This window comes from Nicotiana attenuata, unplaced genomic scaffold, assembly GCF_001879085.1.
Source record: "Nicotiana attenuata strain UT unplaced genomic scaffold, NIATTr2, whole genome shotgun sequence".
Taxonomy (NCBI): domain Eukaryota; kingdom Viridiplantae; phylum Streptophyta; class Magnoliopsida; order Solanales; family Solanaceae; genus Nicotiana; species Nicotiana attenuata.
In genome coordinates, this window is record NW_017670389.1 from 263,395 (window position 1) to 277,274 (window position 13,880).

A 13,880-nucleotide genomic window follows, 5' to 3' on the forward strand; every position below is an offset into this window, starting at 1 on the left:
CGACACGGAAGATGAAGGCCCGTCCAAAACAACAACAACCTTAGGATTCTGAGCCCCCGTCGTGGCGGGCTGTTGATCGGTCACAACGGCCGGAATCTCTGATGGAAGGGTAAGAACAACGATTGGCTTAATGACCGCAGACGGAGTAGCATCAATTCCCGCCTCAAATCCCGTCGAAGGGAAATCACATTCTGAACGTACCGTGGCCGAGGGATCCGCTTCAGACTCTACTTGCCACCTCTTTGGTGGCCCTTCCCCGTCCTCAGTACGGGAAGATTCTCCTATCGGGTAGGTGGTAGGGGTCGGAATCTCAGACCGAGGGGCAGCCTCCGTGCGCGTGGCTGTAGCTGTAGATTCAACAGAGGTGGCCCTTGACGAAGGTTAGGTAGCAGACCCTGAGACAGGGTTGGCGGATGATGTAGGCCGGCGAAATACAAGCGGAGGAGCCTTTGCCCTCCGCACTCTCCCTAGCATCAACAAATATCACATAAACTACAAAGTCAAAGAAAAAGAAAAGAATAATGGGAAACAAAACTGACGTTACTCACCAGTAAGGGGCTTGCATCCATATCTCTGATAGAAGGACGACCAGGTGCAAACTTCCGCCGTACAAGGAAGGATGGCATTTGCCCACTCACGGATATCGTCAATGGGCGCAGGGGGTAGCTTCGCGGCTGTAAGTACAAAAATAACTATAAGTACTGACCAGAAAGAAGTGGTCGACCCACATTCCGACCCGGGTTATAAAAACTTACGTGCAAAATTCAATTTCTCGGGGAACCCCATAGGATTCGCCACAAGGTTCTCGGTCCGCACATAAAAGTAATTCTCGAAAAAGCGGCTGTTGGTTCTGTCGTCCATCTTAACTACCAAGCTCTTCGCCCCTCGGTGGCGCATATGGATCATCGTGCCTCGGATGAGTTGAGGAGAAAAGATATTAAGCATATGCCCCAAAGTAATCTCACAACCAGCCAGCTCCGCAAACTTGAGCAGCATAAGGAATAATTTGTACAGGTACGGCGAAAGTTGGGTCGGGCATACCTCGTAAAAGCGGAAAAAATTGACCACCAAAAAAGGGAGAGGAAGCGTATATCCAAAAATGAAGGGATAGGCATAAAACGCACAATACCCCAGACAATAAAATGAACTATGTCGTCCCCCTCCGCCGGTTAATATTTCGACGTGGTAGGGAATTCCCCACATGGCTCTCAGTTCAGCGATCCCTTCCCTGTCCATGACAGAGGGAGCAGGTTCCGGTTCTTCTCCGGCAGGGCTGTGAAAGTCATTCCAGGGTCTCCCTGGGCGAGGTAAGATCAGCCACCGTCGGAACCTCTTTGTCTTCTACTACTTCTACCCCTCCGGTATCAAGAATGTCACTTTCCGGCGCCGGAGTAGCGACCGGATTGTCAGTACCGGAAGAGTTGCCAGCCATTTGTGCAAAATTTAACAGTGCAAAGGGATGGAAGAAAAAGAAAGAGAATGGATTGAGACGAAGGTTTCTGGTTAGCCAGAGAAAATTGAAAAAACTAAAGTATCAGAAGAAAGAAGGATTCAGGAAATTCTTTCTGTGAAGGTAAGGAAGTGTGTCAATCAAATGGCGTCTTCCTTCTATTTATAAGTGACATAAATTTCCAAGCGCGAAACCCAAGAGTCGCCAATTGAAGCTGATAGGACACGAAACGGTCCAATCCCCGGTAAACGTGCAGCAGCCACGAACGATGCTTCACGTCAAGCGACATTTCGATTCCAAAACAATCGCGACGGTCCAGTAGTAACGATTGAAACGCCGCACCGTTACATCGATTTAAAAACCACATCCAAGGAACAGTCAGATTGGTATATAAAAATTGTAATCCGTCCACCAGGGCCGACAAGAGACGACCCCGACGAACGGAGGGACTAACTGTATTGGTCAAAATCTGACAATGATGGTTGACCAAACCGGAATGTCGCCCAAGCGGCAGGATAGTGAAAGATATCATGGAATTTCCCCAAACCACGTACCTATGGTATGGTTAAGATTAAGAATCACACTCAGAGAATGACGACGCCAAAGATCGTGGTACAAAAATGCATCCATCCAAGAATACAGCAGACTCCATGACTATATATAGAGGGGGAGAACCTTCCAAAGAGGGGGCTTCTTCTCTTTCCTCTCCTCTGTAATCTTCCGAGTAGACAAAAGGTTTCAATACCTTTTGGGTCAAAGAACTTATCCCTCAAATATGATGTAAACAATACTCTCCATCGATTGGTGGGAGGAAAAATATCAACAAGACTGATTGCCCCTACTTTATCTCATTCGATATTTTTTGCTTTATTGATAGATATGGAACTTATTATGCTTGACTAATGTAATGACCCGGCCAGTCATTTTTATAATTTACGCCCTGATCCCCTATTAACTATTTTCCCCATATTTATTTTTGCTATTTTGATTAGCCGGGATGTTCGGTTTTGAGTTTCGAAGAGTTTTGGGGCACTTAGTCCCTAAATGAGAACTTAAGGTTTGGAAATTTGACCGTAGTTGGAACAGTGTGAAGACGGACTTGGAATGGGATTCCGATGGTTCCGTTAGCTCCGTTGGGTGATTTCGGGCTTAGGGGCGTGTTCGGATTTTGTCTTGGAGGTACGTAGCTAATTTAGGCTTGAAATGCCGAAAGGTCAAATTTTGAAGTTTCCGGTTCGATAGTGAGATTTTGATCCGAGGGTCTGAATAGAATTCTGGAAGTTGGAGTAGCTCTGTAGTGTTAAATGTGACATGTGTGCAAAATTTCAGGTCATTCGGACGAGGTTTGATAGACTTTTTGATCGAAAGCGTATTTTAAGAAATTTGGAGTTCTTAGGCTTGAATCCATGGTTAATTCGAGGTTTCGATGTTGTTTTAGGTGTTTTAAGGATTGGTACAAGTTTGGACAGTGGTATTAGACTTGTTGGTGCCTTTGGTCGAGGTCCCGAGGGCCTCGGAATGATTTCGGGTGGTTGATGGAGGAGTTTTGGAGTTAGAGTTGCAGCCTCAGCTGCTGGTTTTGTGTCATAACTGCACCTGCGGTTTGGGTACCGCGGGTGCGGCACCGCAAAAGTGGCCTTGTGGTCACAGAAGCAGAATTTGGAGAGATCAGCAGGAAACCGCAGAAGCGGTGGCATTTCCGCAGGGGCGGTACTGCATCTGCGGAAGGGAAGTCGCAGATGCGGAAATCTGGGCCTTAAGTGAAAAGTCGCAGATGCGACCATCGTTCCGCAGGTGCGGGACCGCAGAAGCAGTCCCAGGGCCACAGATGCGGAAACAGCTGGGCAGAATGTTTTAAATAGTCGTCTTGTCCGCGATTTTGGGGTTTATTTCTTCCATTGTTGGTCGTTTTTGTAGCTTTTGAAGAGAATTTGAAGAGAGATTCAAGGGGAATCACTTGGAGGGAACATTTTTGACTTGATAAATTGTTTTTATGTGATTAAAGACCTATTAGTGGTGGAAAATTTGGAAAAAAAATGGGTAATTAGGGCTTGAGTTTAAGAGACCTTAAAAGGGGTAGTTGAGGGGTCAATTGAACTTCGATTTCAGCGTTTTTGTTATGTATAGACTCGTGAGAGTATGAGGATTCTGAAAATGTAAATTTCGCTCGATTCCGAGATGTGGGCCCGAGGGGCATTTTGGTCATTTTACCTAATCTCGCGTATTAGCTTAGAATTTAATTGTAGAATCAGTTACTTGAAGTTTACATTATAAAATTTAATTGAATAGATTTGGGCCATTTGGATTCGAACAATCGTGGCAAGAATGTGGTTTAGGATTGATTATTGAGCCGGTTCGAGGTAAGTGGCTTGCCTAACATTGTGTGAGAGAACTTCCCTTAGGATTTGGTATTGTTGATATTTGAAATGCCTTATACGTGAGGTGACGAGTGCGTACTTGTGCTAATTGTTGAAAATCCAGTTTTTATTAAGTAACTAAAAATTGTGTTTCCTTTCCTGTTTATACTACTTGCAATTTAAGCCTGCTGTTAGCTTAGGGAAGCATGTCTAATTGACTTAATTGCTTATTTGCTCAACTGCCTTATTTGGATTATGTGCATCATGCTAGGTTAGAAATACATGTTTTACCTTGGTGTGAAATTTGAATTGAATTGAGTATTCTTCGTGTTGCTACTGTGTATTTACTTTGGGACTACGGGACGGTATCCCGGAGATCCCCCTGTATGTTTACCTTGGGACTACGGATTGGTATTCAGGGAGATCCCCCTGCACTTTTACATTGGAACTACGGGATTGCACCCGGTAGATTCCCAGTACTGAGTATTTTATTTGGGACTACATACTTGTATTTCGGGATATCCCCCAGCACGTTTATGAGTTGGACTACAGAAGTGCACCCGGGAGATCCACCGGATATTATGTTTGGGGGATACAGGACGGTATCCTAGGAGATCCCCCGGTTGTTATCTTTGCGTTGAGCTGTAATTGTTTACCGTGATCACTTGTTTTCTGTTTCTTTACATCCTGTGTTGCCCTTACTGCTGCACTCATTTATATTGTTCTGTTTTACACTGTCGGACTTATATTATATTTAATCTTAGTAGGGCCATGACCTTCCTCGCCACTACCCGACCGAGGTTAGGCTTGGCACTTACTGAGTACCGGTGTGGTGTACTCATGCCCTTCCTGCGCATGTTTTTCATGTGCAAATCGAGGTACCTCTACTTAGACTTACCATCCTTGAGGTGAGGCAATCTTTCAGAGACTCCGAGGTATATCTGCCGCGTCCGCAGACCGAAGAGTCTCTCTCCACTCTCTCTTGTAGTGATTAGCCCTTCTATCTTTACTGTTGAGGTATACTTTCCGGAGTTAGAGCATTGTACTGTATTCGTAGCTTGTGATTCATGGGTTTCCGAATTTTGGGAATATGTATTAGTTTTTGAGAGTTAACGTTATGTATGTCGAGCGGCACTCTTAAACGTTGTTTATTTACTCTATCTCTGTTTTTACTTGTTTTTCTTCCACAAATTTGGTTTATTTTCCGCATTTTAGGCTTACCTAGTCGTAGAGACTAGGTGTCGTCACGATGGTTCACGGAGGGCGAACCGGGGTCGTGACAAGTTGGTATCAGAGCTCTAGTTCATAGGAGTCAGGAATCACAAGTCGGTTTATTAGAGTCCCGCTTATCGGTATGGAGACGTCTGTACATATCTACGAGAGGCTATGTAACTGTTAGGAAAATTCCACTTTGTTTGATTTCCTTGTCGTGCGAGATTTTTGATATCACAATTCTAAACTTCTGTCTTCTATTCTCTCACAGATGGTGAGGACACGTGCTACTCTAGATGATCAGGCACCCACGCCCCCTACTGGAGCCGTCAGAGGCCGGGGCCGGGGTAAAGGCCGAGGACGCGCTCGTGGTGCAGCTAGAGCACCCGTGCGAGTTGCCGCCGAGGTACCACCAACAGTACCAGTCGGAGTCCAGACACCTGATGCGTCTGCCACTACTACTCCAGCACTCCAGGAGACCTTGGCATAGTTTATGACAATGTACACCACTCTAGCTCAGGCAGGGTTGCTTCCCCTTGTTGCAGCTACATCCCAGGCCGGGGGAGGAGCACAGACTCCCGCCGCCCGCACTCCTGTGTAGCGAGTGCAATTGATCAGGTCCCAGAGGATATTCATGTACAGCCGGTAGCCCCAGCTCAGCCCGAGGAGAGGGCGGTAGTTTTAGAGGAGGAGAAGAGGCTTGGGAGGTTCAAGAAGTATCAGCCTTCGAGGATGCCCTTGGATTTCATGAGGAGTGCTACCGTATCCTCCGTATTATGGGCATATCAAGATCGAGCGGGTTTCCTTCACTACCTTCTAGCTTCGAGGAGCCGCCTATCAGTGGTGGCGTGCTTATGAGTTAGACAGTCCGGATGATGCAGCATCCCTGACTTGGGCTCAGTTTTCAGATATGTTCATGAGGGAGTATGTTCCCCAGAATCTTAGGGAATCCTGGCGCGCAGAGTTTGAGCATTTGCGCCAAGGTACTATGACCGTCTCGGAGTATGTTGTCCGTTATACCGATTCTGATAGACATGAACCAGCTTTGGTCTTTACGGTTCGCGAGAAGTGTTGGCCCAAGTTCAGGTGAAGTTTTGAAGAATGACAAATGAACTCAGACATGGACCAGGTTCATCATGTGAGGCACAATATTTATCAACCTATACATGTGAAATGCACGTGAAGGAGATAAGTCTCAGTGATCAAGCAGCAATATCTCCTGAACTGATCGAAAAGGTTGCATATTGGATAAGAAGTGAACGTCTCCTTATGAGAAGAGAACACAATCCGGATAAAGGATAGGGTTGGAGTTTGTGTTGTTCAAGGAATCAACTTCGATGGAAGATCAACAATTGAGTCTTAATTAAACTCTAAGTACTAACTCATTAAATAACAGTGATTGTTCTCTTTTATGGGTATTGCACAAACGCAGAAGTTAAACTAAATTGAGAGCAAAAGAGCGAGGCAATTTTGCAAGCAATTTATGTGAGATTCAAGTGTGCATTCCTGAAGATACTTGGACAAGATAGAAGACCAATTCCATTGTGTCTTTCTTTCATTCTAGTTCAATTGTAGTAGGTGATTTAAACTTGTACCTTTCAGCTTTCATAGAAGCAATTGTATTAGGTACTTTGAGTATTCAAGTTAGAGTTAACTTGAAGTTGTCGCAACAGCTGAGACTGTGTGCCACAACGGGATTAGAGTTTAATCCTTAGGTTTACAAGAGTTTTGTAAATGCTGTTTTGGCTCAGTGATTTTAGTGGAAGTTTGGGAAAATCCTACTGAGTAGTAGGTCGTGGTTTTTTCACCTTTTGAGCCAGGTGTTTTCCACGTAAAAATCTCTGCGTTCTTTATTTTATGTACTTTTAATTTCGCAAACAGTAGTAGAAAGTATACCTAGAAGAACCAGGTTCTTCTAGAACGAAAATTGGGTACCACACAAATCACCCCCCCCTCTTGTGTGGTATTGACGTTTAGAACATAAATTGGTACCAGAGCAGGTTATCCTTGAAGAGGCTAACACCTTAGGAGAAGATCAACATGAGTGCACCACCTGGGAACTGGGAAGGGCAGTCCACTGCTAGGCCTCCACTTTTCAATGGTCAGTACTATTCGTGGTGGAAGAACAGGATGAGGGATCACATCATAGGAGAAGACTATGAACTCTGGGACATAGTCACTGATGGCCCTCTAGCAACTACAAAGAAGAATGCTGAAGGAGAGGATGTCCCAAAGACAAGAGTTGACTGCAATGCTGAAGACCTGAAGAAGTGGGAGAAAAATGCTAAGGTTAAGAAATGGCTTGTGTGTGGACTAGGTCCAGATGAGTACAGTAGAATTCAAAGTTGTACCACTGCTAAGGAAATCTGGGACACCCTGCAAGTGGCTCATGAAGGAACACCTCAAGTAAAGAGGTCAAGAGGAACACTGCTGTATTCTCAATATGAAAATTTTACTATGAAGGAAGGAGAAACTATCCAAGAGATGTATACTAGGTTCACTACACTGACAAATGAACTTAAATCTCTTGGAAGAATTATCCTTGAAGAAGACAAGGTTGAGAAAATCTTGACAAGGGTTCTACCAGTTTCATGGGAAAGCAAAATCACTGCTATTCAGGAATCTAAGAATATTGCTACCCTCAAGCTGGATGAACTAATTGGAAACCTTACTGCTTATGAACTGAGAAGGCAAACTATGAAGATGGATACACCCAAGAAGGAGAGAAGTCTAGCTCTCAGAATTGCTGAAGGTTCAGATCTGGAGGATGATGAGATGGATATGATCACTAGAGATTTGAAAAAGTACCTGATGAGAGGAAAGGGTTCTTCAAGAGGTACAACCTTCAACAAGCCAAAGGTTCCTGAGAAACAGGTCAATGAGGGTTGCTACAAGTGTGGCAAGACTGATCACATGATCAAGAACTGCACTCAATGGGAAATTGAGTGGAAGAAAGAAAGGGCTGAACGAAGGAACAGGAAGAAGGAACATGTTCAACCAAAAAGGAACAAAGGATCAATAAAGGCTATGGTTGCTGCCTGGGGAGAAACATCAGATGAGGACTCAGAAGGTGAAGCTGAAGAAGAACAGGCTCTTATGGCTATTGGAGAATCAGATGATGAACAAGAGGTAAGTATTCTTCATCTCAAAGACAAGATTAAATTTCTGTCTAAAGAAAGTTTATCTGAGTTGTTACTAGACTTCATTGATGAGTCTGAAATAATCAACAATGAAAAGGAAGATCTGTCTAGGGAATGTGTGATCCTAAAAGCAAAATGCAAAAGTCTAGAGTCTAGGGCTAATGAGTGTGATTGCAAAACTACTGAGTTGAAGAACCAGGTTCTTGAACTTGACACTAGTGTCCTAGAACTTAGGTTTGAAAACCTAAAACTGAAACTAGGAACAGGAAAGAAGAAAGCTAATCTTACCTATCTCACTCTAGAGGAAAACTTAGGAAAAATGAAGGATGAATTGTATAAGAAGAATGAATTGATTAAAGTCCTAAAAGAAGATCTAGGAAAAGTGAAACATGAACTAGACAGAACTTGCAAATGGAACAAGGCCTCTGATGCACTCTCTTGGTTGCAAGAGCATCACAGTAGCAACAAAAGAGGACTTGGCTATGGGACTCAAGCACCAAAGTGCAACCCTAAAAGCAAGTACCTCACACTTCCTGAGAATAAAATATGCACACACTGTGGCAAGGCTGGCCATTACAAAAATGAATGTAATGCAAAAGTAAAGGCCAGTCAAAAGAACAAAGCTTTTGTTCAAGAGAAAAGTAAGCTGCCTGGGTGGTCAAGAAGGAATTTGATTCATCCTTTTGCCTATAGAAAGGGACCCAAACTAGTTTGGGTTCCTAAGACTAACCCCTGATTTCTTTTGTAGGTCCAAGTGAAAGGAAGCAGCCAAATATGGTATATGGATAGTGGCTGCTCAAAACATATGACTGGGAGCAAGGACCAGTTCCTTTCACTTGAGAACTTAAAAGGAGGTAATGTCTCCTTTGGTAATGGAAAGAAAGGTGAGATCATTGGGGTTGGAAAGGTAGGTAAGACAGATTCTCATTCCATAGAGAATGTCTACTTGATAGATGGCTTGAAATATAGTCTAATAAGTGTGTCACAACTGTGTGACAGAGGTAATCTTGTAGCTTTCACCTCTACCAAGTGCTTTGTGATTAACCTTACCACTGACAAGATTGTTTTGCAGGGAAAAAGAGTTAACAATATTTACATTGTAGATTTGTCCATTCTGTCAGAAAATGAACTCACTTGACTAAGTGTGTTGGTTAATGATCCCCTCCTATGGCACAAAAGACTTGGTCATGCAAGTCTGAATCAGCTAAACAAATTAGTCTCCAGGGACTTGGTGATAAGGTTACCCAATATCAAGTTCAAGGAAGACAAAGTTTGTGAGGCATGTGCAAGGGGGAAGCAGGTAAGATCATCCTTCAAAACCAAGAAAATGGTAAGCATGTCCAAGTCGTTGGAACTGGTTCATATGGATCTTTGTGGTCCAATGAGAACAATGAGCAGAGGTGGAAAGAAATATGTAATGGTACTTGTTGATGATTATTCTAGATTTACCTGGGTACTATTTTTAACATCTAAAGATGAAGCATTTGATATGTTTACTACTTTTGTTAGAAAAACTCAGAAACAGTTAGGAAATCAACTTGCATCCATTAGATCAGATCATGGAACTGAATTTGAAAATGCAAACTTTGCTGAATACTGTGATGAAAATGGTGTAGATCATAATTTCTCTGCCCCTAGGACTCCTCAGCAAAATGGAGTAGTTGAAAGAAAGAACAGGACCCTTGAGGATATGGCTAGGACCATGCTACTTTCTAGTAAACTGCCTCACAGCTTCTGGGCAGAGGCTATAAACACTGCATGTTATATAATCAATAGATGCATGACTAGACCTCTTGTAGAGAAGACTCCCTATGAGTTACTTAAAGGGAGAAAACCAAATATATCCCATCTTAGGGCATTTGGTTGTAAGTGCTGTAGACATGTAATTTTTGACTCTCCCCAAGATTTTTCATATTTTAGCATGTAAATATTTAATTTAGGCCTAATAGCGCTATTTCAATTAATTTTGACGCTTTTACTTTATTTTAGTACAAGAAAAATGAAAATTACAAAAAGTATTTTAGTTTATGTATTTTTCATAAATTTTGAAAAAATACAAAAATAGTACCTCGTTTTTATCTTTATATAATTTCGAAAACACAAAAATAGTTTCACGTCTAGTTTAATTAATTAAGATTAGCTTCGGCATTGTGTAGTATTTCTATCTTATTTAAAAAAAACATTCATTGTGTAGTCTAGGGACCCTTCTAGACTCTTCTTTAGGACAAAAAATAAATAAAAGACTCTAAGGACTTAACACAAAATGACCTAGGGACTAATTGGCAAAATACACAAAAAATACACCTAAAACCTAGACCTACATTATAGGTAATGCCTAGACTCTAATGGGGGGAGCTGCAATTCATCAGGAGAGGACCCCCCCTCACGATCTCATCTTCATCCCTCATCTAAAGGACCCCCTGAACTTCTCCTTCTTCATTCGAAGAACAGAAGCAGCAGCGGAGATAGAGGAGACCCTCCACCCCCTTCACGTCTTTCCCCACAACCTCCCCGTTTTGCTGTTAAGAAACAGTAGTACCCACGCTAGACGAAACCAAATCTGATCTGAATCATGTAATTCCGATGACCTTCCATTGAATCCGGCGAACTAGAGGTCGACCCAACAGTAAGTCCTGCTCCAAAACTCCCTGAAATTACACCAAATCAGTGTGAAAGTTAGCTCGAACTCGCTACCCAAATCCAGTAGAGTGAATCTGTTCAGGTCGCCGTGTCCGATCCGTCGAGCTGTTCGTTGATACGCTGTCCGAGCTCCGTCGAGTCTTTTTCTGCCTTCATTTGGCTTGTTCGAGTTTTTATTTGTGCGATTAGGTAAGTTGTGGAAACTTTCTCGCTTATGCTTTATTCAAATGATCAAAAATTGTGGTTACCCTTTTAGCTTCTTGTAGATTTGTTCCAGTTCTGATCTCTGTCATTCTAGTGTGTAAGAGATGTGTATTTCATCTCAAATTGGTTGAAATTGTTGGAAAAATTGGAGTATTATATCTGTTTAAATTAGTTTGATCCTGGTTTTCAGCTATGAATGTTTGTGTTGATTAATTTAAGCATGTTGGGGCTAAATTGAGATTGGTTAAATTCCCGTTTAAATTCTGCAGATTTGCCAAACCTTCTGCGATGTGATTTTTTCTGCTTTATGGAAAGTCTCTGTTGCTTATAAGATCTCTTTAGAGAATAAAGGTGTCAGAACATTGATAAAGTTTAGTTTATTCAATTTTGTATCTCTTTTCCTTTGAACCAAGCTTTTCAGATCTGTCCATGAATTTTGGTATTTTTCGTTGCATTTGATTGGTTTTAAATTGCCCTTTTTCCAAGATCAGTTGTTGGCAGAGATCTCAAAATAATATGATCTGACTCTTGGTTAATTCTTGTCGCGATTAGGCAGTGATGATTAGCTAAAGTGCACCATAAGGGATTGAAATGCTAAACCGAGAAATATGCAGCACTTTCATATTATCCTTTGATCGTTAATTTTGGGTTGTTAACATGTGGGCATGAATTGAGTGTTCATTTTATTTAGTGATATTACTAGTCGAGGTGTGCCATAAGTAAATGAGATCAAATAGTTATGGCCCTCATGAGTTAGCTTAGAAACCTTTTGGTTAGAATAATTGAGGTGCGCCGTGCCAAACAAAATGACGGTTGCGTGGCCCTCGTTTTAATTGGCTTTAACTCAACCTTAGATTCCGAGGGTGCCATTTAGCAAATTCCATGGCCCTCGCAAACTACAAACGCGTAGTTGCTTTAGGTGCGTGTTTAATAATATTACTTTCCTAAATTCGGGTGCGCATTTATGTGACCCAAATCCAAATCCCAACGAAGTTAAAATATGTCAAAAATCACGGGTGCATTTATGTGACGTGGTTCGAGACGTGTTTTAATGACGTTGCAATTCTCTGTAAAAATAATAATAAAAGCGGTTAAAAAGTTAAAATTTGCACATAGGTTCATAATTGTTAAAATCAAACAAATAAGCCAAATATGACAGTTGAGCGACCGTGCTAGAACCACGGAACCCGGGAATGCCTAACACCTTCTCCCGGGTTAACAGAATTCCTTATTCGGATTTCTGGATCGCGGACTGTTAAACAGAGTCATAATTTCCTCGGTTCGGGATTCAACCGGTGACTTGGGACACCATTAATCTCCCAAGTGGCGACTCTGAAATCTTAATAATAAATCCCGTTCCGATTGTCCTTTAAGTGAAAAACCCCTTTACACCCCTTCGCGGGGTGTAGTATGAAAAAGGAGGTGTGACAAGTGCTATGTGCACAACAATGGAAAAGACTCCCTAGGCAAGTTTGATCCCAGAAGTGATGAGGGAGTATTCTTGGGATATTCCTCACATAGCAAAGCATATAAAGTGTTTAACAAAAGAACTTTGTGTGTAGAAGAAAGTGTGCATGTAGTATTTTATGAAACTAACATTCTTTCTGAAAGACAGGAACATGAAGATGAAGTCATTGGATTGGTAAAGGAGTTGACTGAAGCATCAGCTCAGGTCAAAGTGGCACCAACAGAAGGAACAGGTGATGGAACAGGTTCTTCCATACAGGGCAACCTGACAGGGGGAACTAATTAAAGAGGAATTGAAATAAATCCCTTAAAGGAACCTGTTCATGATCCTGTTCCTCAGCAACAGAACATGGGAGGAACATCTAGCAGAAACCAGTTAGTTGTGAAACCTCACAAGTATCAAAGTTCTCATCCCATTGAGAACATTATCACTGATCCAACATCTGGAGTTAAAACTAGATCACAATTAAAAAATCTGTGTGCTTTTGATGCCTTTCTATCCATCATTGAACCTAAAAATGTTGTTGAGGCTTTGCAAGATGCAGATTGGGTGAATGCAATGCAGGATGAACTTAACCAGTTTGAAAGAAGTCAAGTTTGGCATCTAGTACCAAGACCCAAGGACAGATCAGTCATTGGTACAAAATGGGTCTTCAGAAACAAACTTGATGAAGATGGAACAGTTACAAGAAACAAGTCAAGATTGGTGGTCCAAGGTTATATCCAAGAGGAGGGCATAGACTATGATGATACTTTTGCTCCAGTTGCAAGACTAGAGGCAATCAGACTTCTTATAGCCTTTGCAGCACACATGGAATTCACTCTTCATCAAATGGATGTTAAAAGTGCCTTCCTGAATGGCTACCTGAAAGAAGAACTGTTTGTAAAACAACCTCCAGGGTTTGAAAGCAAGGAATGTCCTGAGTATGTGTACAAATTAGACAAGGCTCTCTATGGACTCAAGCAGGCCCCAAGAGCATGGTATGAAAGATTGTCCAAATTCCTGCTGGAGCATGGGTACAAAAGAGGTAAAATTAATAGTACCTTATTCTTAAGAGAAAAAGGTAAGGATATCCTTGTTGTACAAATATATGTCGATGATATAATCTTTGGGGCCACCACTGATAAGCTAAGTAAGGACTTTGCAAAATTAATGGGGATTGAGTTTGAAATGAGCATGATGGGTGAGCTTAACTTCTTCTTAGGCTTGCAGATCAAACAAAGTCCAAATGGAACCATGATCCATCAGCAGAAGTATACAAAAGAGCTAATCAAAAAGTTTAAAATGGAGGAATCTAAAGAAATAGACACACCTATTGCAACTGCTACTAAATTAGATGTTGATGAACCTGGTTCATCAGTTGATCAAAAGTTGTATAGGGGTATGATTGGTTCACTCCTGTATATTAC